General features: G+C 53.0%; 42 non-coding genes across 42 annotated transcripts; all 42 read right to left on the bottom strand.

Annotated features, from left to right (window-relative positions):
• Window positions 1-65: 65 nt before the first annotated feature.
• trnaw-cca (transfer RNA tryptophan (anticodon CCA)) lies at window positions 66-137 on the bottom strand. The gene has a single exon. It is a non-coding gene; the product is annotated as a tRNA-Trp (tRNA).
• Window positions 138-703: 566 nt separating this feature from the next.
• On the bottom strand, window positions 704-775 carry trnaw-cca (transfer RNA tryptophan (anticodon CCA)). The gene has a single exon. It is a non-coding gene; the product is annotated as a tRNA-Trp (tRNA).
• A 566-nt stretch (window positions 776-1341) lies between these two features.
• trnaw-cca (transfer RNA tryptophan (anticodon CCA)) lies at window positions 1342-1413 on the bottom strand. Its single transcript has one exon. It is a non-coding gene; the product is annotated as a tRNA-Trp (tRNA).
• Window positions 1414-1979: 566 nt separating this feature from the next.
• Window positions 1980-2051, bottom strand: trnaw-cca (transfer RNA tryptophan (anticodon CCA)). Its single transcript has one exon. It is a non-coding gene; the product is annotated as a tRNA-Trp (tRNA).
• A 566-nt stretch (window positions 2052-2617) lies between these two features.
• On the bottom strand, window positions 2618-2689 carry trnaw-cca (transfer RNA tryptophan (anticodon CCA)). Its single transcript has one exon. It is a non-coding gene; the product is annotated as a tRNA-Trp (tRNA).
• Window positions 2690-3255: 566 nt separating this feature from the next.
• Window positions 3256-3327, bottom strand: trnaw-cca (transfer RNA tryptophan (anticodon CCA)). Its single transcript has one exon. It is a non-coding gene; the product is annotated as a tRNA-Trp (tRNA).
• Window positions 3328-3893: 566 nt separating this feature from the next.
• On the bottom strand, window positions 3894-3965 carry trnaw-cca (transfer RNA tryptophan (anticodon CCA)). Its single transcript has one exon. It is a non-coding gene; the product is annotated as a tRNA-Trp (tRNA).
• A 566-nt stretch (window positions 3966-4531) lies between these two features.
• Window positions 4532-4603, bottom strand: trnaw-cca (transfer RNA tryptophan (anticodon CCA)). Its single transcript has one exon. It is a non-coding gene; the product is annotated as a tRNA-Trp (tRNA).
• A 566-nt stretch (window positions 4604-5169) lies between these two features.
• On the bottom strand, window positions 5170-5241 carry trnaw-cca (transfer RNA tryptophan (anticodon CCA)). The gene has a single exon. It is a non-coding gene; the product is annotated as a tRNA-Trp (tRNA).
• Window positions 5242-5807: 566 nt separating this feature from the next.
• On the bottom strand, window positions 5808-5879 carry trnaw-cca (transfer RNA tryptophan (anticodon CCA)). The gene has a single exon. It is a non-coding gene; the product is annotated as a tRNA-Trp (tRNA).
• A 566-nt stretch (window positions 5880-6445) lies between these two features.
• trnaw-cca (transfer RNA tryptophan (anticodon CCA)) lies at window positions 6446-6517 on the bottom strand. Its single transcript has one exon. It is a non-coding gene; the product is annotated as a tRNA-Trp (tRNA).
• Window positions 6518-7083: 566 nt separating this feature from the next.
• trnaw-cca (transfer RNA tryptophan (anticodon CCA)) lies at window positions 7084-7155 on the bottom strand. Its single transcript has one exon. It is a non-coding gene; the product is annotated as a tRNA-Trp (tRNA).
• A 566-nt stretch (window positions 7156-7721) lies between these two features.
• trnaw-cca (transfer RNA tryptophan (anticodon CCA)) lies at window positions 7722-7793 on the bottom strand. The gene has a single exon. It is a non-coding gene; the product is annotated as a tRNA-Trp (tRNA).
• A 566-nt stretch (window positions 7794-8359) lies between these two features.
• On the bottom strand, window positions 8360-8431 carry trnaw-cca (transfer RNA tryptophan (anticodon CCA)). The gene has a single exon. It is a non-coding gene; the product is annotated as a tRNA-Trp (tRNA).
• A 566-nt stretch (window positions 8432-8997) lies between these two features.
• On the bottom strand, window positions 8998-9069 carry trnaw-cca (transfer RNA tryptophan (anticodon CCA)). Its single transcript has one exon. It is a non-coding gene; the product is annotated as a tRNA-Trp (tRNA).
• A 566-nt stretch (window positions 9070-9635) lies between these two features.
• On the bottom strand, window positions 9636-9707 carry trnaw-cca (transfer RNA tryptophan (anticodon CCA)). The gene has a single exon. It is a non-coding gene; the product is annotated as a tRNA-Trp (tRNA).
• Window positions 9708-10273: 566 nt separating this feature from the next.
• trnaw-cca (transfer RNA tryptophan (anticodon CCA)) lies at window positions 10274-10345 on the bottom strand. The gene has a single exon. It is a non-coding gene; the product is annotated as a tRNA-Trp (tRNA).
• Window positions 10346-10911: 566 nt separating this feature from the next.
• Window positions 10912-10983, bottom strand: trnaw-cca (transfer RNA tryptophan (anticodon CCA)). The gene has a single exon. It is a non-coding gene; the product is annotated as a tRNA-Trp (tRNA).
• Window positions 10984-11549: 566 nt separating this feature from the next.
• trnaw-cca (transfer RNA tryptophan (anticodon CCA)) lies at window positions 11550-11621 on the bottom strand. Its single transcript has one exon. It is a non-coding gene; the product is annotated as a tRNA-Trp (tRNA).
• Window positions 11622-12825: 1204 nt separating this feature from the next.
• trnaw-cca (transfer RNA tryptophan (anticodon CCA)) lies at window positions 12826-12897 on the bottom strand. The gene has a single exon. It is a non-coding gene; the product is annotated as a tRNA-Trp (tRNA).
• A 566-nt stretch (window positions 12898-13463) lies between these two features.
• trnaw-cca (transfer RNA tryptophan (anticodon CCA)) lies at window positions 13464-13535 on the bottom strand. Its single transcript has one exon. It is a non-coding gene; the product is annotated as a tRNA-Trp (tRNA).
• Window positions 13536-14101: 566 nt separating this feature from the next.
• Window positions 14102-14173, bottom strand: trnaw-cca (transfer RNA tryptophan (anticodon CCA)). The gene has a single exon. It is a non-coding gene; the product is annotated as a tRNA-Trp (tRNA).
• Window positions 14174-14739: 566 nt separating this feature from the next.
• Window positions 14740-14811, bottom strand: trnaw-cca (transfer RNA tryptophan (anticodon CCA)). The gene has a single exon. It is a non-coding gene; the product is annotated as a tRNA-Trp (tRNA).
• A 566-nt stretch (window positions 14812-15377) lies between these two features.
• On the bottom strand, window positions 15378-15449 carry trnaw-cca (transfer RNA tryptophan (anticodon CCA)). The gene has a single exon. It is a non-coding gene; the product is annotated as a tRNA-Trp (tRNA).
• Window positions 15450-16015: 566 nt separating this feature from the next.
• On the bottom strand, window positions 16016-16087 carry trnaw-cca (transfer RNA tryptophan (anticodon CCA)). Its single transcript has one exon. It is a non-coding gene; the product is annotated as a tRNA-Trp (tRNA).
• Window positions 16088-16653: 566 nt separating this feature from the next.
• Window positions 16654-16725, bottom strand: trnaw-cca (transfer RNA tryptophan (anticodon CCA)). Its single transcript has one exon. It is a non-coding gene; the product is annotated as a tRNA-Trp (tRNA).
• Window positions 16726-17291: 566 nt separating this feature from the next.
• On the bottom strand, window positions 17292-17363 carry trnaw-cca (transfer RNA tryptophan (anticodon CCA)). The gene has a single exon. It is a non-coding gene; the product is annotated as a tRNA-Trp (tRNA).
• A 566-nt stretch (window positions 17364-17929) lies between these two features.
• trnaw-cca (transfer RNA tryptophan (anticodon CCA)) lies at window positions 17930-18001 on the bottom strand. Its single transcript has one exon. It is a non-coding gene; the product is annotated as a tRNA-Trp (tRNA).
• Window positions 18002-18567: 566 nt separating this feature from the next.
• Window positions 18568-18639, bottom strand: trnaw-cca (transfer RNA tryptophan (anticodon CCA)). Its single transcript has one exon. It is a non-coding gene; the product is annotated as a tRNA-Trp (tRNA).
• A 566-nt stretch (window positions 18640-19205) lies between these two features.
• Window positions 19206-19277, bottom strand: trnaw-cca (transfer RNA tryptophan (anticodon CCA)). Its single transcript has one exon. It is a non-coding gene; the product is annotated as a tRNA-Trp (tRNA).
• Window positions 19278-19843: 566 nt separating this feature from the next.
• trnaw-cca (transfer RNA tryptophan (anticodon CCA)) lies at window positions 19844-19915 on the bottom strand. Its single transcript has one exon. It is a non-coding gene; the product is annotated as a tRNA-Trp (tRNA).
• A 566-nt stretch (window positions 19916-20481) lies between these two features.
• On the bottom strand, window positions 20482-20553 carry trnaw-cca (transfer RNA tryptophan (anticodon CCA)). Its single transcript has one exon. It is a non-coding gene; the product is annotated as a tRNA-Trp (tRNA).
• Window positions 20554-21119: 566 nt separating this feature from the next.
• trnaw-cca (transfer RNA tryptophan (anticodon CCA)) lies at window positions 21120-21191 on the bottom strand. The gene has a single exon. It is a non-coding gene; the product is annotated as a tRNA-Trp (tRNA).
• A 566-nt stretch (window positions 21192-21757) lies between these two features.
• Window positions 21758-21829, bottom strand: trnaw-cca (transfer RNA tryptophan (anticodon CCA)). Its single transcript has one exon. It is a non-coding gene; the product is annotated as a tRNA-Trp (tRNA).
• A 566-nt stretch (window positions 21830-22395) lies between these two features.
• trnaw-cca (transfer RNA tryptophan (anticodon CCA)) lies at window positions 22396-22467 on the bottom strand. Its single transcript has one exon. It is a non-coding gene; the product is annotated as a tRNA-Trp (tRNA).
• Window positions 22468-23033: 566 nt separating this feature from the next.
• trnaw-cca (transfer RNA tryptophan (anticodon CCA)) lies at window positions 23034-23105 on the bottom strand. The gene has a single exon. It is a non-coding gene; the product is annotated as a tRNA-Trp (tRNA).
• Window positions 23106-23671: 566 nt separating this feature from the next.
• On the bottom strand, window positions 23672-23743 carry trnaw-cca (transfer RNA tryptophan (anticodon CCA)). Its single transcript has one exon. It is a non-coding gene; the product is annotated as a tRNA-Trp (tRNA).
• Window positions 23744-24309: 566 nt separating this feature from the next.
• On the bottom strand, window positions 24310-24381 carry trnaw-cca (transfer RNA tryptophan (anticodon CCA)). Its single transcript has one exon. It is a non-coding gene; the product is annotated as a tRNA-Trp (tRNA).
• A 566-nt stretch (window positions 24382-24947) lies between these two features.
• Window positions 24948-25019, bottom strand: trnaw-cca (transfer RNA tryptophan (anticodon CCA)). The gene has a single exon. It is a non-coding gene; the product is annotated as a tRNA-Trp (tRNA).
• A 566-nt stretch (window positions 25020-25585) lies between these two features.
• trnaw-cca (transfer RNA tryptophan (anticodon CCA)) lies at window positions 25586-25657 on the bottom strand. Its single transcript has one exon. It is a non-coding gene; the product is annotated as a tRNA-Trp (tRNA).
• Window positions 25658-26223: 566 nt separating this feature from the next.
• Window positions 26224-26295, bottom strand: trnaw-cca (transfer RNA tryptophan (anticodon CCA)). The gene has a single exon. It is a non-coding gene; the product is annotated as a tRNA-Trp (tRNA).
• Window positions 26296-26861: 566 nt separating this feature from the next.
• On the bottom strand, window positions 26862-26933 carry trnaw-cca (transfer RNA tryptophan (anticodon CCA)). Its single transcript has one exon. It is a non-coding gene; the product is annotated as a tRNA-Trp (tRNA).
• Window positions 26934-26948: the final 15 nt, after the last annotated feature.

The raw sequence follows: 26948 nt of genomic DNA, 5'->3' as shown, positions 1-26948 counted from the left end.
ATTGCCTTTCAGCCAAAGTGCTGTCGCTGAGTTGGACGGTGAAAAGAGTTGAGCGGTGATTTCTATGACCCCGACGTGATTTGAACACGCAACCTTCTGATCTGGAGTCAGACGCGCTACCGTTGCGCCACGAGGTCCCACAGGTGCTGCACCGATAAACTTTCCCACTTCTCCCTGTATCTGCTATTGAAACCTCGAGCAATGCAGGCTTTCAGTGCAGGGGGAGCCATTCTCTGTTGCACCTGCAGACGTTTCGCTTGCTGTAACTTTGCCACGCCGTGCATGACTTACCAACGTACGTTAGGAAGAGCCAAGTTACAGCCACGTTCGTGCAGAGCTGGGTGCTCTCTCGAAGCCTGGATAGCTCAGTCGGTAGAGCATCAGACTTTTAATCTGAGGGTCCAGGGTTCAAGTCCCTGTTCAGGCGATTTCTTTACAGCCGGGCGACGCCATCTTTCGCCCTGGTGCGGAGGAAATGCCCGACTGCTGAACGATTTACTCTGGCCGTCAGCGCTTGCTTAGCGCACTCTTTGCTACTCTCCGCGTCAAAGCCTGTAAAAGTCACCGTGGCGGACACTGGTGTTTTTCACCGAAATCCTTCGCTTTTCAGTAATGGCTTGAAATTCACAGGCCCACTAATTGCCTTTCAGCCAAAGTGCTGTCGCTGAGTTGGACGGTGAAAAGAGTTGAGCGGTGATTTCTATGACCCCGACGTGATTTGAACACGCAACCTTCTGATCTGGAGTCAGACGCGCTACCGTTGCGCCACGAGGTCCCACAGGTGCTGCACCGATAAACTTTCCCACTTCTCCCTGTATCTGCTATTGAAACCTCGAGCAATGCAGGCTTTCAGTGCAGGGGGAGCCATTCTCTGTTGCACCTGCAGACGTTTCGCTTGCTGTAACTTTGCCACGCCGTGCATGACTTACCAACGTACGTTAGGAAGAGCCAAGTTACAGCCACGTTCGTGCAGAGCTGGGTGCTCTCTCGAAGCCTGGATAGCTCAGTCGGTAGAGCATCAGACTTTTAATCTGAGGGTCCAGGGTTCAAGTCCCTGTTCAGGCGATTTCTTTACAGCCGGGCGACGCCATCTTTCGCCCTGGTGCGGAGGAAATGCCCGACTGCTGAACGATTTACTCTGGCCGTCAGCGCTTGCTTAGCGCACTCTTTGCTACTCTCCGCGTCAAAGCCTGTAAAAGTCACCGTGGCGGACACTGGTGTTTTTCACCGAAATCCTTCGCTTTTCAGTAATGGCTTGAAATTCACAGGCCCACTAATTGCCTTTCAGCCAAAGTGCTGTCGCTGAGTTGGACGGTGAAAAGAGTTGAGCGGTGATTTCTATGACCCCGACGTGATTTGAACACGCAACCTTCTGATCTGGAGTCAGACGCGCTACCGTTGCGCCACGAGGTCCCACAGGTGCTGCACCGATAAACTTTCCCACTTCTCCCTGTATCTGCTATTGAAACCTCGAGCAATGCAGGCTTTCAGTGCAGGGGGAGCCATTCTCTGTTGCACCTGCAGACGTTTCGCTTGCTGTAACTTTGCCACGCCGTGCATGACTTACCAACGTACGTTAGGAAGAGCCAAGTTACAGCCACGTTCGTGCAGAGCTGGGTGCTCTCTCGAAGCCTGGATAGCTCAGTCGGTAGAGCATCAGACTTTTAATCTGAGGGTCCAGGGTTCAAGTCCCTGTTCAGGCGATTTCTTTACAGCCGGGCGACGCCATCTTTCGCCCTGGTGCGGAGGAAATGCCCGACTGCTGAACGATTTACTCTGGCCGTCAGCGCTTGCTTAGCGCACTCTTTGCTACTCTCCGCGTCAAAGCCTGTAAAAGTCACCGTGGCGGACACTGGTGTTTTTCACCGAAATCCTTCGCTTTTCAGTAATGGCTTGAAATTCACAGGCCCACTAATTGCCTTTCAGCCAAAGTGCTGTCGCTGAGTTGGACGGTGAAAAGAGTTGAGCGGTGATTTCTATGACCCCGACGTGATTTGAACACGCAACCTTCTGATCTGGAGTCAGACGCGCTACCGTTGCGCCACGAGGTCCCACAGGTGCTGCACCGATAAACTTTCCCACTTCTCCCTGTATCTGCTATTGAAACCTCGAGCAATGCAGGCTTTCAGTGCAGGGGGAGCCATTCTCTGTTGCACCTGCAGACGTTTCGCTTGCTGTAACTTTGCCACGCCGTGCATGACTTACCAACGTACGTTAGGAAGAGCCAAGTTACAGCCACGTTCGTGCAGAGCTGGGTGCTCTCTCGAAGCCTGGATAGCTCAGTCGGTAGAGCATCAGACTTTTAATCTGAGGGTCCAGGGTTCAAGTCCCTGTTCAGGCGATTTCTTTACAGCCGGGCGACGCCATCTTTCGCCCTGGTGCGGAGGAAATGCCCGACTGCTGAACGATTTACTCTGGCCGTCAGCGCTTGCTTAGCGCACTCTTTGCTACTCTCCGCGTCAAAGCCTGTAAAAGTCACCGTGGCGGACACTGGTGTTTTTCACCGAAATCCTTCGCTTTTCAGTAATGGCTTGAAATTCACAGGCCCACTAATTGCCTTTCAGCCAAAGTGCTGTCGCTGAGTTGGACGGTGAAAAGAGTTGAGCGGTGATTTCTATGACCCCGACGTGATTTGAACACGCAACCTTCTGATCTGGAGTCAGACGCGCTACCGTTGCGCCACGAGGTCCCACAGGTGCTGCACCGATAAACTTTCCCACTTCTCCCTGTATCTGCTATTGAAACCTCGAGCAATGCAGGCTTTCAGTGCAGGGGGAGCCATTCTCTGTTGCACCTGCAGACGTTTCGCTTGCTGTAACTTTGCCACGCCGTGCATGACTTACCAACGTACGTTAGGAAGAGCCAAGTTACAGCCACGTTCGTGCAGAGCTGGGTGCTCTCTCGAAGCCTGGATAGCTCAGTCGGTAGAGCATCAGACTTTTAATCTGAGGGTCCAGGGTTCAAGTCCCTGTTCAGGCGATTTCTTTACAGCCGGGCGACGCCATCTTTCGCCCTGGTGCGGAGGAAATGCCCGACTGCTGAACGATTTACTCTGGCCGTCAGCGCTTGCTTAGCGCACTCTTTGCTACTCTCCGCGTCAAAGCCTGTAAAAGTCACCGTGGCGGACACTGGTGTTTTTCACCGAAATCCTTCGCTTTTCAGTAATGGCTTGAAATTCACAGGCCCACTAATTGCCTTTCAGCCAAAGTGCTGTCGCTGAGTTGGACGGTGAAAAGAGTTGAGCGGTGATTTCTATGACCCCGACGTGATTTGAACACGCAACCTTCTGATCTGGAGTCAGACGCGCTACCGTTGCGCCACGAGGTCCCACAGGTGCTGCACCGATAAACTTTCCCACTTCTCCCTGTATCTGCTATTGAAACCTCGAGCAATGCAGGCTTTCAGTGCAGGGGGAGCCATTCTCTGTTGCACCTGCAGACGTTTCGCTTGCTGTAACTTTGCCACGCCGTGCATGACTTACCAACGTACGTTAGGAAGAGCCAAGTTACAGCCACGTTCGTGCAGAGCTGGGTGCTCTCTCGAAGCCTGGATAGCTCAGTCGGTAGAGCATCAGACTTTTAATCTGAGGGTCCAGGGTTCAAGTCCCTGTTCAGGCGATTTCTTTACAGCCGGGCGACGCCATCTTTCGCCCTGGTGCGGAGGAAATGCCCGACTGCTGAACGATTTACTCTGGCCGTCAGCGCTTGCTTAGCGCACTCTTTGCTACTCTCCGCGTCAAAGCCTGTAAAAGTCACCGTGGCGGACACTGGTGTTTTTCACCGAAATCCTTCGCTTTTCAGTAATGGCTTGAAATTCACAGGCCCACTAATTGCCTTTCAGCCAAAGTGCTGTCGCTGAGTTGGACGGTGAAAAGAGTTGAGCGGTGATTTCTATGACCCCGACGTGATTTGAACACGCAACCTTCTGATCTGGAGTCAGACGCGCTACCGTTGCGCCACGAGGTCCCACAGGTGCTGCACCGATAAACTTTCCCACTTCTCCCTGTATCTGCTATTGAAACCTCGAGCAATGCAGGCTTTCAGTGCAGGGGGAGCCATTCTCTGTTGCACCTGCAGACGTTTCGCTTGCTGTAACTTTGCCACGCCGTGCATGACTTACCAACGTACGTTAGGAAGAGCCAAGTTACAGCCACGTTCGTGCAGAGCTGGGTGCTCTCTCGAAGCCTGGATAGCTCAGTCGGTAGAGCATCAGACTTTTAATCTGAGGGTCCAGGGTTCAAGTCCCTGTTCAGGCGATTTCTTTACAGCCGGGCGACGCCATCTTTCGCCCTGGTGCGGAGGAAATGCCCGACTGCTGAACGATTTACTCTGGCCGTCAGCGCTTGCTTAGCGCACTCTTTGCTACTCTCCGCGTCAAAGCCTGTAAAAGTCACCGTGGCGGACACTGGTGTTTTTCACCGAAATCCTTCGCTTTTCAGTAATGGCTTGAAATTCACAGGCCCACTAATTGCCTTTCAGCCAAAGTGCTGTCGCTGAGTTGGACGGTGAAAAGAGTTGAGCGGTGATTTCTATGACCCCGACGTGATTTGAACACGCAACCTTCTGATCTGGAGTCAGACGCGCTACCGTTGCGCCACGAGGTCCCACAGGTGCTGCACCGATAAACTTTCCCACTTCTCCCTGTATCTGCTATTGAAACCTCGAGCAATGCAGGCTTTCAGTGCAGGGGGAGCCATTCTCTGTTGCACCTGCAGACGTTTCGCTTGCTGTAACTTTGCCACGCCGTGCATGACTTACCAACGTACGTTAGGAAGAGCCAAGTTACAGCCACGTTCGTGCAGAGCTGGGTGCTCTCTCGAAGCCTGGATAGCTCAGTCGGTAGAGCATCAGACTTTTAATCTGAGGGTCCAGGGTTCAAGTCCCTGTTCAGGCGATTTCTTTACAGCCGGGCGACGCCATCTTTCGCCCTGGTGCGGAGGAAATGCCCGACTGCTGAACGATTTACTCTGGCCGTCAGCGCTTGCTTAGCGCACTCTTTGCTACTCTCCGCGTCAAAGCCTGTAAAAGTCACCGTGGCGGACACTGGTGTTTTTCACCGAAATCCTTCGCTTTTCAGTAATGGCTTGAAATTCACAGGCCCACTAATTGCCTTTCAGCCAAAGTGCTGTCGCTGAGTTGGACGGTGAAAAGAGTTGAGCGGTGATTTCTATGACCCCGACGTGATTTGAACACGCAACCTTCTGATCTGGAGTCAGACGCGCTACCGTTGCGCCACGAGGTCCCACAGGTGCTGCACCGATAAACTTTCCCACTTCTCCCTGTATCTGCTATTGAAACCTCGAGCAATGCAGGCTTTCAGTGCAGGGGGAGCCATTCTCTGTTGCACCTGCAGACGTTTCGCTTGCTGTAACTTTGCCACGCCGTGCATGACTTACCAACGTACGTTAGGAAGAGCCAAGTTACAGCCACGTTCGTGCAGAGCTGGGTGCTCTCTCGAAGCCTGGATAGCTCAGTCGGTAGAGCATCAGACTTTTAATCTGAGGGTCCAGGGTTCAAGTCCCTGTTCAGGCGATTTCTTTACAGCCGGGCGACGCCATCTTTCGCCCTGGTGCGGAGGAAATGCCCGACTGCTGAACGATTTACTCTGGCCGTCAGCGCTTGCTTAGCGCACTCTTTGCTACTCTCCGCGTCAAAGCCTGTAAAAGTCACCGTGGCGGACACTGGTGTTTTTCACCGAAATCCTTCGCTTTTCAGTAATGGCTTGAAATTCACAGGCCCACTAATTGCCTTTCAGCCAAAGTGCTGTCGCTGAGTTGGACGGTGAAAAGAGTTGAGCGGTGATTTCTATGACCCCGACGTGATTTGAACACGCAACCTTCTGATCTGGAGTCAGACGCGCTACCGTTGCGCCACGAGGTCCCACAGGTGCTGCACCGATAAACTTTCCCACTTCTCCCTGTATCTGCTATTGAAACCTCGAGCAATGCAGGCTTTCAGTGCAGGGGGAGCCATTCTCTGTTGCACCTGCAGACGTTTCGCTTGCTGTAACTTTGCCACGCCGTGCATGACTTACCAACGTACGTTAGGAAGAGCCAAGTTACAGCCACGTTCGTGCAGAGCTGGGTGCTCTCTCGAAGCCTGGATAGCTCAGTCGGTAGAGCATCAGACTTTTAATCTGAGGGTCCAGGGTTCAAGTCCCTGTTCAGGCGATTTCTTTACAGCCGGGCGACGCCATCTTTCGCCCTGGTGCGGAGGAAATGCCCGACTGCTGAACGATTTACTCTGGCCGTCAGCGCTTGCTTAGCGCACTCTTTGCTACTCTCCGCGTCAAAGCCTGTAAAAGTCACCGTGGCGGACACTGGTGTTTTTCACCGAAATCCTTCGCTTTTCAGTAATGGCTTGAAATTCACAGGCCCACTAATTGCCTTTCAGCCAAAGTGCTGTCGCTGAGTTGGACGGTGAAAAGAGTTGAGCGGTGATTTCTATGACCCCGACGTGATTTGAACACGCAACCTTCTGATCTGGAGTCAGACGCGCTACCGTTGCGCCACGAGGTCCCACAGGTGCTGCACCGATAAACTTTCCCACTTCTCCCTGTATCTGCTATTGAAACCTCGAGCAATGCAGGCTTTCAGTGCAGGGGGAGCCATTCTCTGTTGCACCTGCAGACGTTTCGCTTGCTGTAACTTTGCCACGCCGTGCATGACTTACCAACGTACGTTAGGAAGAGCCAAGTTACAGCCACGTTCGTGCAGAGCTGGGTGCTCTCTCGAAGCCTGGATAGCTCAGTCGGTAGAGCATCAGACTTTTAATCTGAGGGTCCAGGGTTCAAGTCCCTGTTCAGGCGATTTCTTTACAGCCGGGCGACGCCATCTTTCGCCCTGGTGCGGAGGAAATGCCCGACTGCTGAACGATTTACTCTGGCCGTCAGCGCTTGCTTAGCGCACTCTTTGCTACTCTCCGCGTCAAAGCCTGTAAAAGTCACCGTGGCGGACACTGGTGTTTTTCACCGAAATCCTTCGCTTTTCAGTAATGGCTTGAAATTCACAGGCCCACTAATTGCCTTTCAGCCAAAGTGCTGTCGCTGAGTTGGACGGTGAAAAGAGTTGAGCGGTGATTTCTATGACCCCGACGTGATTTGAACACGCAACCTTCTGATCTGGAGTCAGACGCGCTACCGTTGCGCCACGAGGTCCCACAGGTGCTGCACCGATAAACTTTCCCACTTCTCCCTGTATCTGCTATTGAAACCTCGAGCAATGCAGGCTTTCAGTGCAGGGGGAGCCATTCTCTGTTGCACCTGCAGACGTTTCGCTTGCTGTAACTTTGCCACGCCGTGCATGACTTACCAACGTACGTTAGGAAGAGCCAAGTTACAGCCACGTTCGTGCAGAGCTGGGTGCTCTCTCGAAGCCTGGATAGCTCAGTCGGTAGAGCATCAGACTTTTAATCTGAGGGTCCAGGGTTCAAGTCCCTGTTCAGGCGATTTCTTTACAGCCGGGCGACGCCATCTTTCGCCCTGGTGCGGAGGAAATGCCCGACTGCTGAACGATTTACTCTGGCCGTCAGCGCTTGCTTAGCGCACTCTTTGCTACTCTCCGCGTCAAAGCCTGTAAAAGTCACCGTGGCGGACACTGGTGTTTTTCACCGAAATCCTTCGCTTTTCAGTAATGGCTTGAAATTCACAGGCCCACTAATTGCCTTTCAGCCAAAGTGCTGTCGCTGAGTTGGACGGTGAAAAGAGTTGAGCGGTGATTTCTATGACCCCGACGTGATTTGAACACGCAACCTTCTGATCTGGAGTCAGACGCGCTACCGTTGCGCCACGAGGTCCCACAGGTGCTGCACCGATAAACTTTCCCACTTCTCCCTGTATCTGCTATTGAAACCTCGAGCAATGCAGGCTTTCAGTGCAGGGGGAGCCATTCTCTGTTGCACCTGCAGACGTTTCGCTTGCTGTAACTTTGCCACGCCGTGCATGACTTACCAACGTACGTTAGGAAGAGCCAAGTTACAGCCACGTTCGTGCAGAGCTGGGTGCTCTCTCGAAGCCTGGATAGCTCAGTCGGTAGAGCATCAGACTTTTAATCTGAGGGTCCAGGGTTCAAGTCCCTGTTCAGGCGATTTCTTTACAGCCGGGCGACGCCATCTTTCGCCCTGGTGCGGAGGAAATGCCCGACTGCTGAACGATTTACTCTGGCCGTCAGCGCTTGCTTAGCGCACTCTTTGCTACTCTCCGCGTCAAAGCCTGTAAAAGTCACCGTGGCGGACACTGGTGTTTTTCACCGAAATCCTTCGCTTTTCAGTAATGGCTTGAAATTCACAGGCCCACTAATTGCCTTTCAGCCAAAGTGCTGTCGCTGAGTTGGACGGTGAAAAGAGTTGAGCGGTGATTTCTATGACCCCGACGTGATTTGAACACGCAACCTTCTGATCTGGAGTCAGACGCGCTACCGTTGCGCCACGAGGTCCCACAGGTGCTGCACCGATAAACTTTCCCACTTCTCCCTGTATCTGCTATTGAAACCTCGAGCAATGCAGGCTTTCAGTGCAGGGGGAGCCATTCTCTGTTGCACCTGCAGACGTTTCGCTTGCTGTAACTTTGCCACGCCGTGCATGACTTACCAACGTACGTTAGGAAGAGCCAAGTTACAGCCACGTTCGTGCAGAGCTGGGTGCTCTCTCGAAGCCTGGATAGCTCAGTCGGTAGAGCATCAGACTTTTAATCTGAGGGTCCAGGGTTCAAGTCCCTGTTCAGGCGATTTCTTTACAGCCGGGCGACGCCATCTTTCGCCCTGGTGCGGAGGAAATGCCCGACTGCTGAACGATTTACTCTGGCCGTCAGCGCTTGCTTAGCGCACTCTTTGCTACTCTCCGCGTCAAAGCCTGTAAAAGTCACCGTGGCGGACACTGGTGTTTTTCACCGAAATCCTTCGCTTTTCAGTAATGGCTTGAAATTCACAGGCCCACTAATTGCCTTTCAGCCAAAGTGCTGTCGCTGAGTTGGACGGTGAAAAGAGTTGAGCGGTGATTTCTATGACCCCGACGTGATTTGAACACGCAACCTTCTGATCTGGAGTCAGACGCGCTACCGTTGCGCCACGAGGTCCCACAGGTGCTGCACCGATAAACTTTCCCACTTCTCCCTGTATCTGCTATTGAAACCTCGAGCAATGCAGGCTTTCAGTGCAGGGGGAGCCATTCTCTGTTGCACCTGCAGACGTTTCGCTTGCTGTAACTTTGCCACGCCGTGCATGACTTACCAACGTACGTTAGGAAGAGCCAAGTTACAGCCACGTTCGTGCAGAGCTGGGTGCTCTCTCGAAGCCTGGATAGCTCAGTCGGTAGAGCATCAGACTTTTAATCTGAGGGTCCAGGGTTCAAGTCCCTGTTCAGGCGATTTCTTTACAGCCGGGCGACGCCATCTTTCGCCCTGGTGCGGAGGAAATGCCCGACTGCTGAACGATTTACTCTGGCCGTCAGCGCTTGCTTAGCGCACTCTTTGCTACTCTCCGCGTCAAAGCCTGTAAAAGTCACCGTGGCGGACACTGGTGTTTTTCACCGAAATCCTTCGCTTTTCAGTAATGGCTTGAAATTCACAGGCCCACTAATTGCCTTTCAGCCAAAGTGCTGTCGCTGAGTTGGACGGTGAAAAGAGTTGAGCGGTGATTTCTATGACCCCGACGTGATTTGAACACGCAACCTTCTGATCTGGAGTCAGACGCGCTACCGTTGCGCCACGAGGTCCCACAGGTGCTGCACCGATAAACTTTCCCACTTCTCCCTGTATCTGCTATTGAAACCTCGAGCAATGCAGGCTTTCAGTGCAGGGGGAGCCATTCTCTGTTGCACCTGCAGACGTTTCGCTTGCTGTAACTTTGCCACGCCGTGCATGACTTACCAACGTACGTTAGGAAGAGCCAAGTTACAGCCACGTTCGTGCAGAGCTGGGTGCTCTCTCGAAGCCTGGATAGCTCAGTCGGTAGAGCATCAGACTTTTAATCTGAGGGTCCAGGGTTCAAGTCCCTGTTCAGGCGATTTCTTTACAGCCGGGCGACGCCATCTTTCGCCCTGGTGCGGAGGAAATGCCCGACTGCTGAACGATTTACTCTGGCCGTCAGCGCTTGCTTAGCGCACTCTTTGCTACTCTCCGCGTCAAAGCCTGTAAAAGTCACCGTGGCGGACACTGGTGTTTTTCACCGAAATCCTTCGCTTTTCAGTAATGGCTTGAAATTCACAGGCCCACTAATTGCCTTTCAGCCAAAGTGCTGTCGCTGAGTTGGACGGTGAAAAGAGTTGAGCGGTGATTTCTATGACCCCGACGTGATTTGAACACGCAACCTTCTGATCTGGAGTCAGACGCGCTACCGTTGCGCCACGAGGTCCCACAGGTGCTGCACCGATAAACTTTCCCACTTCTCCCTGTATCTGCTATTGAAACCTCGAGCAATGCAGGCTTTCAGTGCAGGGGGAGCCATTCTCTGTTGCACCTGCAGACGTTTCGCTTGCTGTAACTTTGCCACGCCGTGCATGACTTACCAACGTACGTTAGGAAGAGCCAAGTTACAGCCACGTTCGTGCAGAGCTGGGTGCTCTCTCGAAGCCTGGATAGCTCAGTCGGTAGAGCATCAGACTTTTAATCTGAGGGTCCAGGGTTCAAGTCCCTGTTCAGGCGATTTCTTTACAGCCGGGCGACGCCATCTTTCGCCCTGGTGCGGAGGAAATGCCCGACTGCTGAACGATTTACTCTGGCCGTCAGCGCTTGCTTAGCGCACTCTTTGCTACTCTCCGCGTCAAAGCCTGTAAAAGTCACCGTGGCGGACACTGGTGTTTTTCACCGAAATCCTTCGCTTTTCAGTAATGGCTTGAAATTCACAGGCCCACTAATTGCCTTTCAGCCAAAGTGCTGTCGCTGAGTTGGACGGTGAAAAGAGTTGAGCGGTGATTTCTATGACCCCGACGTGATTTGAACACGCAACCTTCTGATCTGGAGTCAGACGCGCTACCGTTGCGCCACGAGGTCCCACAGGTGCTGCACCGATAAACTTTCCCACTTCTCCCTGTATCTGCTATTGAAACCTCGAGCAATGCAGGCTTTCAGTGCAGGGGGAGCCATTCTCTGTTGCACCTGCAGACGTTTCGCTTGCTGTAACTTTGCCACGCCGTGCATGACTTACCAACGTACGTTAGGAAGAGCCAAGTTACAGCCACGTTCGTGCAGAGCTGGGTGCTCTCTCGAAGCCTGGATAGCTCAGTCGGTAGAGCATCAGACTTTTAATCTGAGGGTCCAGGGTTCAAGTCCCTGTTCAGGCGATTTCTTTACAGCCGGGCGACGCCATCTTTCGCCCTGGTGCGGAGGAAATGCCCGACTGCTGAACGATTTACTCTGGCCGTCAGCGCTTGCTTAGCGCACTCTTTGCTACTCTCCGCGTCAAAGCCTGTAAAAGTCACCGTGGCGGACACTGGTGTTTTTCACCGAAATCCTTCGCTTTTCAGTAATGGCTTGAAATTCACAGGCCCACTAATTGCCTTTCAGCCAAAGTGCTGTCGCTGAGTTGGACGGTGAAAAGAGTTGAGCGGTGATTTCTATGACCCCGACGTGATTTGAACACGCAACCTTCTGATCTGGAGTCAGACGCGCTACCGTTGCGCCACGAGGTCCCACAGGTGCTGCACCGATAAACTTTCCCACTTCTCCCTGTATCTGCTATTGAAACCTCGAGCAATGCAGGCTTTCAGTGCAGGGGGAGCCATTCTCTGTTGCACCTGCAGACGTTTCGCTTGCTGTAACTTTGCCACGCCGTGCATGACTTACCAACGTACGTTAGGAAGAGCCAAGTTACAGCCACGTTCGTGCAGAGCTGGGTGCTCTCTCGAAGCCTGGATAGCTCAGTCGGTAGAGCATCAGACTTTTAATCTGAGGGTCCAGGGTTCAAGTCCCTGTTCAGGCGATTTCTTTACAGCCGGGCGACGCCATCTTTCGCCCTGGTGCGGAGGAAATGCCCGACTGCTGAACGATTTACTCTGGCCGTCAGCGCTTGCTTAGCGCACTCTTTGCTACTCTCCGCGTCAAAGCCTGTAAAAGTCACCGTGGCGGACACTGGTGTTTTTCACCGAAATCCTTCGCTTTTCAGTAATGGCTTGAAATTCACAGGCCCACTAATTGCCTTTCAGCCAAAGTGCTGTCGCTGAGTTGGACGGTGAAAAGAGTTGAGCGGTGATTTCTATGACCCCGACGTGATTTGAACACGCAACCTTCTGATCTGGAGTCAGACGCGCTACCGTTGCACCACGAGGTCCCACAGGTGCTGCACCGATAAACTTTCCCACTTCTCCCTGTATCTGCTATTGAAACCTCGAGCAATGCAGGCTTTCAGTGCAGGGGGAGCCATTCTCTGTTGCACCTGCAGACGTTTCGCTTGCTGTAACTTTGCCACGCCGTGCATGACTTACCAACGTACGTTAGGAAGAGCCAAGTTACAGCCACGTTCGTGCAGAGCTGGGTGCTCTCTCGAAGCCTGGATAGCTCAGTCGGTAGAGCATCAGACTTTTAATCTGAGGGTCCAGGGTTCAAGTCCCTGTTCAGGCGATTTCTTTACAGCCGGGCGACGCCATCTTTCGCCCTGGTGCGGAGGAAATGCCCGACTGCTGAACGATTTACTCTGGCCGTCAGCGCTTGCTTAGCGCACTCTTTGCTACTCTCCGCGTCAAAGCCTGTAAAAGTCACCGTGGCGGACACTGGTGTTTTTCACCGAAATCCTTCGCTTTTCAGTAATGGCTTGAAATTCACAGGCCCACTAATTGCCTTTCAGCCAAAGTGCTGTCGCTGAGTTGGACGGTGAAAAGAGTTGAGCGGTGATTTCTATGACCCCGACGTGATTTGAACACGCAACCTTCTGATCTGGAGTCAGACGCGCTACCGTTGCGCCACGAGGTCCCACAGGTGCTGCACCGATAAACTTTCCCACTTCTCCCTGTATCTGCTATTGAAACCTCGAGCAATGCAGGCTTTCAGTGCAGGGGGAGCCATTCTCTGTTGCACCTGCAGACGTTTCGCTTGCTGTAACTTTGCCACGCCGTGCATGACTTACCAACGTACGTTAGGAAGAGCCAAGTTACAGCCACGTTCGTGCAGAGCTGGGTGCTCTCTCGAAGCCTGGATAGCTCAGTCGGTAGAGCATCAGACTTTTAATCTGAGGGTCCAGGGTTCAAGTCCCTGTTCAGGCGATTTCTTTACAGCCGGGCGACGCCATCTTTCGCCCTGGTGCGGAGGAAATGCCCGACTGCTGAACGATTTACTCTGGCCGTCAGCGCTTGCTTAGCGCACTCTTTGCTACTCTCCGCGTCAAAGCCTGTAAAAGTCACCGTGGCGGACACTGGTGTTTTTCACCGAAATCCTTCGCTTTTCAGTAATGGCTTGAAATTCACAGGCCCACTAATTGCCTTTCAGCCAAAGTGCTGTCGCTGAGTTGGACGGTGAAAAGAGTTGAGCGGTGATTTCTATGACCCCGACGTGATTTGAACACGCAACCTTCTGATCTGGAGTCAGACGCGCTACCGTTGCGCCACGAGGTCCCACAGGTGCTGCACCGATAAACTTTCCCACTTCTCCCTGTATCTGCTATTGAAACCTCGAGCAATGCAGGCTTTCAGTGCAGGGGGAGCCATTCTCTGTTGCACCTGCAGACGTTTCGCTTGCTGTAACTTTGCCACGCCGTGCATGACTTACCAACGTACGTTAGGAAGAGCCAAGTTACAGCCACGTTCGTGCAGAGCTGGGTGCTCTCTCGAAGCCTGGATAGCTCAGTCGGTAGAGCATCAGACTTTTAATCTGAGGGTCCAGGGTTCAAGTCCCTGTTCAGGCGATTTCTTTACAGCCGGGCGACGCCATCTTTCGCCCTGGTGCGGAGGAAATGCCCGACTGCTGAACGATTTACTCTGGCCGTCAGCGCTTGCTTAGCGCACTCTTTGCTACTCTCCGCGTCAAAGCCTGTAAAAGTCACCGTGGCGGACACTGGTGTTTTTCACCGAAATCCTTCGCTTTTCAGTAATGGCTTGAAATTCACAGGCCCACTAATTGCCTTTCAGCCAAAGTGCTGTCGCTGAGTTGGACGGTGAAAAGAGTTGAGCGGTGATTTCTATGACCCCGACGTGATTTGAACACGCAACCTTCTGATCTGGAGTCAGACGCGCTACCGTTGCGCCACGAGGTCCCACAGGTGCTGCACCGATAAACTTTCCCACTTCTCCCTGTATCTGCTATTGAAACCTCGAGCAATGCAGGCTTTCAGTGCAGGGGGAGCCATTCTCTGTTGCACCTGCAGACGTTTCGCTTGCTGTAACTTTGCCACGCCGTGCATGACTTACCAACGTACGTTAGGAAGAGCCAAGTTACAGCCACGTTCGTGCAGAGCTGGGTGCTCTCTCGAAGCCTGGATAGCTCAGTCGGTAGAGCATCAGACTTTTAATCTGAGGGTCCAGGGTTCAAGTCCCTGTTCAGGCGATTTCTTTACAGCCGGGCGACGCCATCTTTCGCCCTGGTGCGGAGGAAATGCCCGACTGCTGAACGATTTACTCTGGCCGTCAGCGCTTGCTTAGCGCACTCTTTGCTACTCTCCGCGTCAAAGCCTGTAAAAGTCACCGTGGCGGACACTGGTGTTTTTCACCGAAATCCTTCGCTTTTCAGTAATGGCTTGAAATTCACAGGCCCACTAATTGCCTTTCAGCCAAAGTGCTGTCGCTGAGTTGGACGGTGAAAAGAGTTGAGCGGTGATTTCTATGACCCCGACGTGATTTGAACACGCAACCTTCTGATCTGGAGTCAGACGCGCTACCGTTGCGCCACGAGGTCCCACAGGTGCTGCACCGATAAACTTTCCCACTTCTCCCTGTATCTGCTATTGAAACCTCGAGCAATGCAGGCTTTCAGTGCAGGGGGAGCCATTCTCTGTTGCACCTGCAGACGTTTCGCTTGCTGTAACTTTGCCACGCCGTGCATGACTTACCAACGTACGTTAGGAAGAGCCAAGTTACAGCCACGTTCGTGCAGAGCTGGGTGCTCTCTCGAAGCCTGGATAGCTCAGTCGGTAGAGCATCAGACTTTTAATCTGAGGGTCCAGGGTTCAAGTCCCTGTTCAGGCGATTTCTTTACAGCCGGGCGACGCCATCTTTCGCCCTGGTGCGGAGGAAATGCCCGACTGCTGAACGATTTACTCTGGCCGTCAGCGCTTGCTTAGCGCACTCTTTGCTACTCTCCGCGTCAAAGCCTGTAAAAGTCACCGTGGCGGACACTGGTGTTTTTCACCGAAATCCTTCGCTTTTCAGTAATGGCTTGAAATTCACAGGCCCACTAATTGCCTTTCAGCCAAAGTGCTGTCGCTGAGTTGGACGGTGAAAAGAGTTGAGCGGTGATTTCTATGACCCCGACGTGATTTGAACACGCAACCTTCTGATCTGGAGTCAGACGCGCTACCGTTGCGCCACGAGGTCCCACAGGTGCTGCACCGATAAACTTTCCCACTTCTCCCTGTATCTGCTATTGAAACCTCGAGCAATGCAGGCTTTCAGTGCAGGGGGAGCCATTCTCTGTTGCACCTGCAGACGTTTCGCTTGCTGTAACTTTGCCACGCCGTGCATGACTTACCAACGTACGTTAGGAAGAGCCAAGTTACAGCCACGTTCGTGCAGAGCTGGGTGCTCTCTCGAAGCCTGGATAGCTCAGTCGGTAGAGCATCAGACTTTTAATCTGAGGGTCCAGGGTTCAAGTCCCTGTTCAGGCGATTTCTTTACAGCCGGGCGACGCCATCTTTCGCCCTGGTGCGGAGGAAATGCCCGACTGCTGAACGATTTACTCTGGCCGTCAGCGCTTGCTTAGCGCACTCTTTGCTACTCTCCGCGTCAAAGCCTGTAAAAGTCACCGTGGCGGACACTGGTGTTTTTCACCGAAATCCTTCGCTTTTCAGTAATGGCTTGAAATTCACAGGCCCACTAATTGCCTTTCAGCCAAAGTGCTGTCGCTGAGTTGGACGGTGAAAAGAGTTGAGCGGTGATTTCTATGACCCCGACGTGATTTGAACACGCAACCTTCTGATCTGGAGTCAGACGCGCTACCGTTGCGCCACGAGGTCCCACAGGTGCTGCACCGATAAACTTTCCCACTTCTCCCTGTATCTGCTATTGAAACCTCGAGCAATGCAGGCTTTCAGTGCAGGGGGAGCCATTCTCTGTTGCACCTGCAGACGTTTCGCTTGCTGTAACTTTGCCACGCCGTGCATGACTTACCAACGTACGTTAGGAAGAGCCAAGTTACAGCCACGTTCGTGCAGAGCTGGGTGCTCTCTCGAAGCCTGGATAGCTCAGTCGGTAGAGCATCAGACTTTTAATCTGAGGGTCCAGGGTTCAAGTCCCTGTTCAGGCGATTTCTTTACAGCCGGGCGACGCCATCTTTCGCCCTGGTGCGGAGGAAATGCCCGACTGCTGAACGATTTACTCTGGCCGTCAGCGCTTGCTTAGCGCACTCTTTGCTACTCTCCGCGTCAAAGCCTGTAAAAGTCACCGTGGCGGACACTGGTGTTTTTCACCGAAATCCTTCGCTTTTCAGTAATGGCTTGAAATTCACAGGCCCACTAATTGCCTTTCAGCCAAAGTGCTGTCGCTGAGTTGGACGGTGAAAAGAGTTGAGCGGTGATTTCTATGACCCCGACGTGATTTGAACACGCAACCTTCTGATCTGGAGTCAGACGCGCTACCGTTGCGCCACGAGGTCCCACAGGTGCTGCACCGATAAACTTTCCCACTTCTCCCTGTATCTGCTATTGAAACCTCGAGCAATGCAGGCTTTCAGTGCAGGGGGAGCCATTCTCTGTTGCACCTGCAGACGTTTCGCTTGCTGTAACTTTGCCACGCCGTGCATGACTTACCAACGTACGTTAGGAAGAGCCAAGTTACAGCCACGTTCGTGCAGAGCTGGGTGCTCTCTCGAAGCCTGGATAGCTCAGTCGGTAGAGCATCAGACTTTTAATCTGAGGGTCCAGGGTTCAAGTCCCTGTTCAGGCGATTTCTTTACAGCCGGGCGACGCCATCTTTCGCCCTGGTGCGGAGGAAATGCCCGACTGCTGAACGATTTACTCTGGCCGTCAGCGCTTGCTTAGCGCACTCTTTGCTACTCTCCGCGTCAAAGCCTGTAAAAGTCACCGTGGCGGACACTGGTGTTTTTCACCGAAATCCTTCGCTTTTCAGTAATGGCTTGAAATTCACAGGCCCACTAATTGCCTTTCAGCCAAAGTGCTGTCGCTGAGTTGGACGGTGAAAAGAGTTGAGCGGTGATTTCTATGACCCCGACGTGATTTGAACACGCAACCTTCTGATCTGGAGTCAGACGCGCTACCGTTGCGCCACGAGGTCCCACAGGTGCTGCACCGATAAACTTTCCCACTTCTCCCTGTATCTGCTATTGAAACCTCGAGCAATGCAGGCTTTCAGTGCAGGGGGAGCCATTCTCTGTTGCACCTGCAGACGTTTCGCTTGCTGTAACTTTGCCACGCCGTGCATGACTTACCAACGTACGTTAGGAAGAGCCAAGTTACAGCCACGTTCGTGCAGAGCTGGGTGCTCTCTCGAAGCCTGGATAGCTCAGTCGGTAGAGCATCAGACTTTTAATCTGAGGGTCCAGGGTTCAAGTCCCTGTTCAGGCGATTTCTTTACAGCCGGGCGACGCCATCTTTCGCCCTGGTGCGGAGGAAATGCCCGACTGCTGAACGATTTACTCTGGCCGTCAGCGCTTGCTTAGCGCACTCTTTGCTACTCTCCGCGTCAAAGCCTGTAAAAGTCACCGTGGCGGACACTGGTGTTTTTCACCGAAATCCTTCGCTTTTCAGTAATGGCTTGAAATTCACAGGCCCACTAATTGCCTTTCAGCCAAAGTGCTGTCGCTGAGTTGGACGGTGAAAAGAGTTGAGCGGTGATTTCTATGACCCCGACGTGATTTGAACACGCAACCTTCTGATCTGGAGTCAGACGCGCTACCGTTGCGCCACGAGGTCCCACAGGTGATGCACCGATAAACTTTCCCACTTCTCCCTGTATCTGCTATTGAAACCTCGAGCAATGCAGGCTTTCAGTGCAGGGGGAGCCATTCTCTGTTGCACCTGCAGACGTTTCGCTTGCTGTAACTTTGCCACGCCGTGCATGACTTACCAACGTACGTTAGGAAGAGCCAAGTTACAGCAACGTTCGTGCAGAGCTGGGTGCTCTCTCGAAGCCTGGATAGCTCAGTCGGTAGAGCATCAGACTTTTAATCTGAGGGTCCAGGGTTCAAGTCCCTGTTCAGGCGATTTCTTTACAGCCGGGCGACGCCATCTTTCGCCCTGGTGCGGAGGAAATGCCCGACTGCTGAACGATTTACTCTGGCCGTCAGCGCTTGCTTAGCGCACTCTTTGCTACTCTCCGCGTCAAAGCCTGTAAAAGTCACCGTGGCGGACACTGGTGTTTTTCACCGAAATCCTTCGCTTTTCAGTAATGGCTTGAAATTCACAGGCCCACTAATTGCCTTTCAGCCAAAGTGCTGTCGCTGAGTTGGACGGTGAAAAGAGTTGAGCGGTGATTTCTATGACCCCGACGTGATTTGAACACGCAACCTTCTGATCTGGAGTCAGACGCGCTACCGTTGCGCCACGAGGTCCCACAGGTGCTGCACCGATAAACTTTCCCACTTCTCCCTGTATCTGCTATTGAAACCTCGAGCAATGCAGGCTTTCAGTGCAGGGGGAGCCATTCTCTGTTGCACCTGCAGACGTTTCGCTTGCTGTAACTTTGCCACGCCGTGCATGACTTACCAACGTACGTTAGGAAGAGCCAAGTTACAGCCACGTTCGTGCAGAGCTGGGTGCTCTCTCGAAGCCTGGATAGCTCAGTCGGTAGAGCATCAGACTTTTAATCTGAGGGTCCAGGGTTCAAGTCCCTGTTCAGGCGATTTCTTTACAGCCGGGCGACGCCATCTTTCGCCCTGGTGCGGAGGAAATGCCCGACTGCTGAACGATTTACTCTGGCCGTCAGCGCTTGCTTAGCGCACTCTTTGCTACTCTCCGCGTCAAAGCCTGTAAAAGTCACCGTGGCGGACACTGGTGTTTTTCACCGAAATCCTTCGCTTTTCAGTAATGGCTTGAAATTCACAGGCCCACTAATTGCCTTTCAGCCAAAGTGCTGTCGCTGAGTTGGACGGTGAAAAGAGTTGAGCGGTGATTTCTATGACCCCGACGTGATTTGAACACGCAACCTTCTGATCTGGAGTCAGACGCGCTACCGTTGCGCCACGAGGTCCCACAGGTGCTGCACCGATAAACTTTCCCACTTCTCCCTGTATCTGCTATTGAAACCTCGAGCAATGCAGGCTTTCAGTGCAGGGGGAGCCATTCTCTGTTGCACCTGCAGACGTTTCGCTTGCTGTAACTTTGCCACGCCGTGCATGACTTACCAACGTACGTTAGGAAGAGCCAAGTTACAGCCACGTTCGTGCAGAGCTGGGTGCTCTCTCGAAGCCTGGATAGCTCAGTCGGTAGAGCATCAGACTTTTAATCTGAGGGTCCAGGGTTCAAGTCCCTGTTCAGGCGATTTCTTTACAGCCGGGCGACGCCATCTTTCGCCCTGGTGCGGAGGAAATGCCCGACTGCTGAACGATTTACTCTGGCCGTCAGCGCTTGCTTAGCGCACTCTTTGCTACTCTCCGCGTCAAAGCCTGTAAAAGTCACCGTGGCGGACACTGGTGTTTTTCACCGAAATCCTTCGCTTTTCAGTAATGGCTTGAAATTCACAGGCCCACTAATTGCCTTTCAGCCAAAGTGCTGTCGCTGAGTTGGACGGTGAAAAGAGTTGAGCGGTGATTTCTATGACCCCGACGTGATTTGAACACGCAACCTTCTGATCTGGAGTCAGACGCGCTACCGTTGCGCCACGAGGTCCCACAGGTGCTGCACCGATAAACTTTCCCACTTCTCCCTGTATCTGCTATTGAAACCTCGAGCAATGCAGGCTTTCAGTGCAGGGGGAGCCATTCTCTGTTGCACCTGCAGACGTTTCGCTTGCTGTAACTTTGCCACGCCGTGCATGACTTACCAACGTACGTTAGGAAGAGCCAAGTTACAGCCACGTTCGTGCAGAGCTGGGTGCTCTCTCGAAGCCTGGATAGCTCAGTCGGTAGAGCATCAGACTTTTAATCTGAGGGTCCAGGGTTCAAGTCCCTGTTCAGGCGATTTCTTTACAGCCGGGCGACGCCATCTTTCGCCCTGGTGCGGAGGAAATGCCCGACTGCTGAACGATTTACTCTGGCCGTCAGCGCTTGCTTAGCGCACTCTTTGCTACTCTCCGCGTCAAAGCCTGTAAAAGTCACCGTGGCGGACACTGGTGTTTTTCACCGAAATCCTTCGCTTTTCAGTAATGGCTTGAAATTCACAGGCCCACTAATTGCCTTTCAGCCAAAGTGCTGTCGCTGAGTTGGACGGTGAAAAGAGTTGAGCGGTGATTTCTATGACCCCGACGTGATTTGAACACGCAACCTTCTGATCTGGAGTCAGACGCGCTACCGTTGCGCCACGAGGTCCCACAGGTGCTGCACCGATAAACTTTCCCACTTCTCCCTGTATCTGCTATTGAAACCTCGAGCAATGCAGGCTTTCAGTGCAGGGGGAGCCATTCTCTGTTGCACCTGCAGACGTTTCGCTTGCTGTAACTTTGCCACGCCGTGCATGACTTACCAACGTACGTTAGGAAGAGCCAAGTTACAGCCACGTTCGTGCAGAGCTGGGTGCTCTCTCGAAGCCTGGATAGCTCAGTCGGTAGAGCATCAGACTTTTAATCTGAGGGTCCAGGGTTCAAGTCCCTGTTCAGGCGATTTCTTTACAGCCGGGCGACGCCATCTTTCGCCCTGGTGCGGAGGAAATGCCCGACTGCTGAACGATTTACTCTGGCCGTCAGCGCTTGCTTAGCGCACTCTTTGCTACTCTCCGCGTCAAAGCCTGTAAAAGTCACCGTGGCGGACACTGGTGTTTTTCACCGAAATCCTTCGCTTTTCAGTAATGGCTTGAAATTCACAGGCCCACTAATTGCCTTTCAGCCAAAGTGCTGTCGCTGAGTTGGACGGTGAAAAGAGTTGAGCGGTGATTTCTATGACCCCGACGTGATTTGAACACGCAACCTTCTGATCTGGAGTCAGACGCGCTACCGTTGCGCCACGAGGTCCCACAGGTGCTGCACCGATAAACTTTCCCACTTCTCCCTGTATCTGCTATTGAAACCTCGAGCAATGCAGGCTTTCAGTGCAGGGGGAGCCATTCTCTGTTGCACCTGCAGACGTTTCGCTTGCTGTAACTTTGCCACGCCGTGCATGACTTACCAACGTACGTTAGGAAGAGCCAAGTTACAGCCACGTTCGTGCAGAGCTGGGTGCTCTCTCGAAGCCTGGATAGCTCAGTCGGTAGAGCATCAGACTTTTAATCTGAGGGTCCAGGGTTCAAGTCCCTGTTCAGGCGATTTCTTTACAGCCGGGCGACGCCATCTTTCGCCCTGGTGCGGAGGAAATGCCCGACTGCTGAACGATTTACTCTGGCCGTCAGCGCTTGCTTAGCGCACTCTTTGCTACTCTCCGCGTCAAAGCCTGTAAAAGTCACCGTGGCGGACACTGGTGTTTTTCACCGAAATCCTTCGCTTTTCAGTAATGGCTTGAAATTCACAGGCCCACTAATTGCCTTTCAGCCAAAGTGCTGTCGCTGAGTTGGACGGTGAAAAGAGTTGAGCGGTGATTTCTATGACCCCGACGTGATTTGAACACGCAACCTTCTGATCTGGAGTCAGACGCGCTACCGTTGCGCCACGAGGTCCCACAGGTGCTGCACCGATAAACTTTCCCACTTCTCCCTGTATCTGCTATTGAAACCTCGAGCAATGCAGGCTTTCAGTGCAGGGGGAGCCATTCTCTGTTGCACCTGCAGACGTTTCGCTTGCTGTAACTTTGCCACGCCGTGCATGACTTACCAACGTACGTTAGGAAGAGCCAAGTTACAGCCACGTTCGTGCAGAGCTGGGTGCTCTCTCGAAGCCTGGATAGCTCAGTCGGTAGAGCATCAGACTTTTAATCTGAGGGTCCAGGGTTCAAGTCCCTGTTCAGGCGATTTCTTTACAGCCGGGCGACGCCATCTTTCGCCCTGGTGCGGAGGAAATGCCCGACTGCTGAACGATTTACTCTGGCCGTCAGCGCTTGCTTAGCGCACTCTTTGCTACTCTCCGCGTCAAAGCCTGTAAAAGTCACCGTGGCGGACACTGGTGTTTTTCACCGAAATCCTTCGCTTTTCAGTAATGGCTTGAAATTCACAGGCCCACTAATTGCCTTTCAGCCAAAGTGCTGTCGCTGAGTTGGACGGTGAAAAGAGTTGAGCGGTGATTTCTATGACCCCGACGTGATTTGAACACGCAACCTTCTGATCTGGAGTCAGACGCGCTACCGTTGCGCCACGAGGTCCCACAGGTGCTGCACCGATAAACTTTCCCACTTCTCCCTGTATCTGCTATTGAAACCTCGAGCAATGCAGGCTTTCAGTGCAGGGGGAGCCATTCTCTGTTGCACCTGCAGACGTTTCGCTTGCTGTAACTTTGCCACGCCGTGCATGACTTACCAACGTACGTTAGGAAGAGCCAAGTTACAGCCACGTTCGTGCAGAGCTGGGTGCTCTCTCGAAGCCTGGATAGCTCAGTCGGTAGAGCATCAGACTTTTAATCTGAGGGTCCAGGGTTCAAGTCCCTGTTCAGGCGATTTCTTTACAGCCGGGCGACGCCATCTTTCGCCCTGGTGCGGAGGAAATGCCCGACTGCTGAACGATTTACTCTGGCCGTCAGCGCTTGCTTAGCGCACTCTTTGCTACTCTCCGCGTCAAAGCCTGTAAAAGTCACCGTGGCGGACACTGGTGTTTTTCACCGAAATCCTTCGCTTTTCAGTAATGGCTTGAAATTCACAGGCCCACTAATTGCCTTTCAGCCAAAGTGCTGTCGCTGAGTTGGACGGTGAAAAGAGTTGAGCGGTGATTTCTATGACCCCGACGTGATTTGAACACGCAACCTTCTGATCTGGAGTCAGACGCGCTACCGTTGCGCCACGAGGTCCCACAGGTGCTGCACCGATAAACTTTCCCACTTCTCCCTGTATCTGCTATTGAAACCTCGAGCAATGCAGGCTTTCAGTGCAGGGGGAGCCATTCTCTGTTGCACCTGCAGACGTTTCGCTTGCTGTAACTTTGCCACGCCGTGCATGACTTACCAACGTACGTTAGGAAGAGCCAAGTTACAGCCACGTTCGTGCAGAGCTGGGTGCTCTCTCGAAGCCTGGATAGCTCAGTCGGTAGAGCATCAGACTTTTAATCTGAGGGTCCAGGGTTCAAGTCCCTGTTCAGGCGATTTCTTTACAGCCGGGCGACGCCATCTTTCGCCCTGGTGCGGAGGAAATGCCCGACTGCTGAACGATTTACTCTGGCCGTCAGCGCTTGCTTAGCGCACTCTTTGCTACTCTCCGCGTCAAAGCCTGTAAAAGTCACCGTGGCGGACACTGGTGTTTTTCACCGAAATCCTTCGCTTTTCAGTAATGGCTTGAAATTCACAGGCCCACTAATTGCCTTTCAGCCAAAGTGCTGTCGCTGAGTTGGACGGTGAAAAGAGTTGAGCGGTGATTTCTATGACCCCGACGTGATTTGAACACGCAACCTTCTGATCTGGAGTCAGACGCGCTACCGTTGCGCCACGAGGTCCCACAGGTGCTGCACCGATAAACTTTCCCACTTCTCCCTGTATCTGCTATTGAAACCTCGAGCAATGCAGGCTTTCAGTGCAGGGGGAGCCATTCTCTGTTGCACCTGCAGACGTTTCGCTTGCTGTAACTTTGCCACGCCGTGCATGACTTACCAACGTACGTTAGGAAGAGCCAAGTTACAGCCACGTTCGTGCAGAGCTGGGTGCTCTCTCGAAGCCTGGATAGCTCAGTCGGTAGAGCATCAGACTTTTAATCTGAGGGTCCAGGGTTCAAGTCCCTGTTCAGGCGATTTCTTTACAGCCGGGCGACGCCATCTTTCGCCCTGGTGCGGAGGAAATGCCCGACTGCTGAACGATTTACTCTGGCCGTCAGCGCTTGCTTAGCGCACTCTTTGCTACTCTCCGCGTCAAAGCCTGTAAAAGTCACCGTGGCGGACACTGGTGTTTTTCACCGAAATCCTTCGCTTTTCAGTAATGGCTTGAAATTCACAGGCCCACTAATTGCCTTTCAGCCAAAGTGCTGTCGCTGAGTTGGACGGTGAAAAGAGTTGAGCGGTGATTTCTATGACCCCGACGTGATTTGAACACGCAACCTTCTGATCTGGAGTCAGACGCGCTACCGTTGCGCCACGAGGTCCCACAGGTGCTCCACAGATAAACTTTCCCACTTCTCCCTGTATCTGCTATTGAAACCTCGAGCAATGCAGGCTTTCAGTGCAGGGGGAGCCATTCTCTGTTGCACCTGCAGACGTTTCGCTTGCTGTAACTTTGCCACGCCGTGCATGACTTACCAACGTACGTTAGGAAGAGCCAAGTTACAGCCACGTTCGTGCAGAGCTGGGTGCTCTCTCGAAGCCTGGATAGCTCAGTCGGTAGAGCATCAGACTTTTAATCTGAGGGTCCAGGGTTCAAGTCCCTGTTCAGGCGATTTCTTTACAGCCGGGCGACGCCATCTTTCGCCCTGGTGCGGAGGAAATGCCCGACTGCTGAACGATTTACTCTGGCCGTCAGCGCTTGCTTAGCGCACTCTTTGCTACTCTCCGCGTCAAAGCCTGTAAAAGTCACCGTGGCGGACACTGGTGTTTTTCACCGAAATCCTTCGCTTTTCAGTAATGGCTTGAAATTCACAGGCCCACTAATTGCCTTTCAGCCAAAGTGCTGTCGCTGAGTTGGACGGTGAAAAGAGTTGAGCGGTGATTTCTATGACCCCGACGTGATTTGAACACGCAACCTTCTGATCTGGAGTCAGACGCGCTACCGTTGCGCCACGAGGTCCCACAGGTGCTCCACAGATAAACTTTCCCACTTCTCCCTGTATCTGCTATTGAAACCTCGAGCAATGCAGGCTTTCAGTGCAGGGGGAGCCATTCTCTGTTGCACCTGCAGACGTTTCGCTTGCTGTAACTTTGCCACGCCGTGCATGACTTACCAACGTACGTTAGGAAGAGCCAAGTTACAGCCACGTTCGTGCAGAGCTGGGTGCTCTCTCGAAGCCTGGATAGCTCAGTCGGTAGAGCATCAGACTTTTAATCTGAGGGTCCAGGGTTCAAGTCCCTGTTCAGGCGATTTCTTTACAGCCGGGCGACGCCATCTTTCGCCCTGGTGCGGAGGAAATGCCCGACTGCTGAACGATTTACTCTGGCCGTCAGCGCTTGCTTAGCGCACTCTTTGCTACTCTCCGCGTCAAAGCCTGTAAAAGTCACCGTGGCGGACACTGGTGTTTTTCACCGAAATCCTTCGCTTTTCAGTAATGGCTTGAAATTCACAGGCCCACTAATTGCCTTTCAGCCAAAGTGCTGTCGCTGAGTTGGACGGTGAAAAGAGTTGAGCGGTGATTTCTATGACCCCGACGTGATTTGAACACGCAACCTTCTGATCTGGAGTCAGACGCGCTACCGTTGCGCCACGAGGTCCCACAGGTGCTGCACCGATAAACTTTCCCACTTCTCCCTGTATCTGCTATTGAAACCTCGAGCAATGCAGGCTTTCAGTGCAGGGGGAGCCATTCTCTGTTGCACCTGCAGACGTTTCGCTTGCTGTAACTTTGCCACGCCGTGCATGACTTACCAACGTACGTTAGGAAGAGCCAAGTTACAGCCACGTTCGTGCAGAGCTGGGTGCTCTCTCGAAGCCTGGATAGCTCAGTCGGTAGAGCATCAGACTTTTAATCTGAGGGTCCAGGGTTCAAGTCCCTGTTCAGGCGATTTCTTTACAGCCGGGCGACGCCATCTTTCGCCCTGGTGCGGAGGAAATGCCCGACTGCTGAACGATTTACTCTGGCCGTCAGCGCTTGCTTAGCGCACTCTTTGCTACTCTCCGCGTCAAAGCCTGTAAAAGTCACCGTGGCGGACACTGGTGTTTTTCACCGAAATCCTTCGCTTTTCAGTAATGGCTTGAAATTCACAGGCCCACTAATTGCCTTTCAGCCAAAGTGCTGTCGCTGAGTTGGACGGTGAAAAGAGTTGAGCGGTGATTTCTATGACCCCGACGTGATTTGAACACGCAACCTTCTGATCTGGAGTCAGACGCGCTACCGTTGCGCCACGAGGTCCCACAGGTGCTCCACAGATAAACTTTCCCACTTCTCCCTGTATCTGCTATTGAAACCTCGAGCAATGCAGGCTTTCAGTGCAGGGGGAGCCATTCTCTGTTGCACCTGCAGACGTTTCGCTTGCTGTAACTTTGCCACGCCGTGCATGACTTACCAACGTACGTTAGGAAGAGCCAAGTTACAGCCACGTTCGTGCAGAGCTGGGTGCTCTCTCGAAGCCTGGATAGCTCAGTCGGTAGAGCATCAGACTTTTAATCTGAGGGTCCAGGGTTCAAGTCCCTGTTCAGGCGATTTCTTTACAGCCGGGCGACGCCATCTTTCGCCCTGGTGCGGAGGAAATGCCCGACTGCTGAACGATTTACTCTGGCCGTCAGCGCTTGCTTAGCGCACTCTTTGCTACTCTCCGCGTCAAAGCCTGTAAAAGTCACCGTGGCGGACACTGGTGTTTTTCACCGAAATCCTTCGCTTTTCAGTAATGGCTTGAAATTCACAGGCCCACTAATTGCCTTTCAGCCAAAGTGCTGTCGCTGAGTTGGACGGTGAAAAGAGTTGAGCGGTGATTTCTATGACCCCGACGTGATTTGAACACGCAACCTTCTGATCTGGAGTCAGACGCGCTACCGTTGCGCCACGAGGTCCCACAGGTGCTGCAC

The sequence above is a fragment of the Sardina pilchardus genome, chromosome 5 (assembly GCF_963854185.1).
Source record: "Sardina pilchardus chromosome 5, fSarPil1.1, whole genome shotgun sequence".
Taxonomy (NCBI): Eukaryota; Metazoa; Chordata; class Actinopteri; order Clupeiformes; family Clupeidae; genus Sardina; species Sardina pilchardus.
This window is presented reverse-complemented; position numbering and strand designations above follow the sequence as displayed.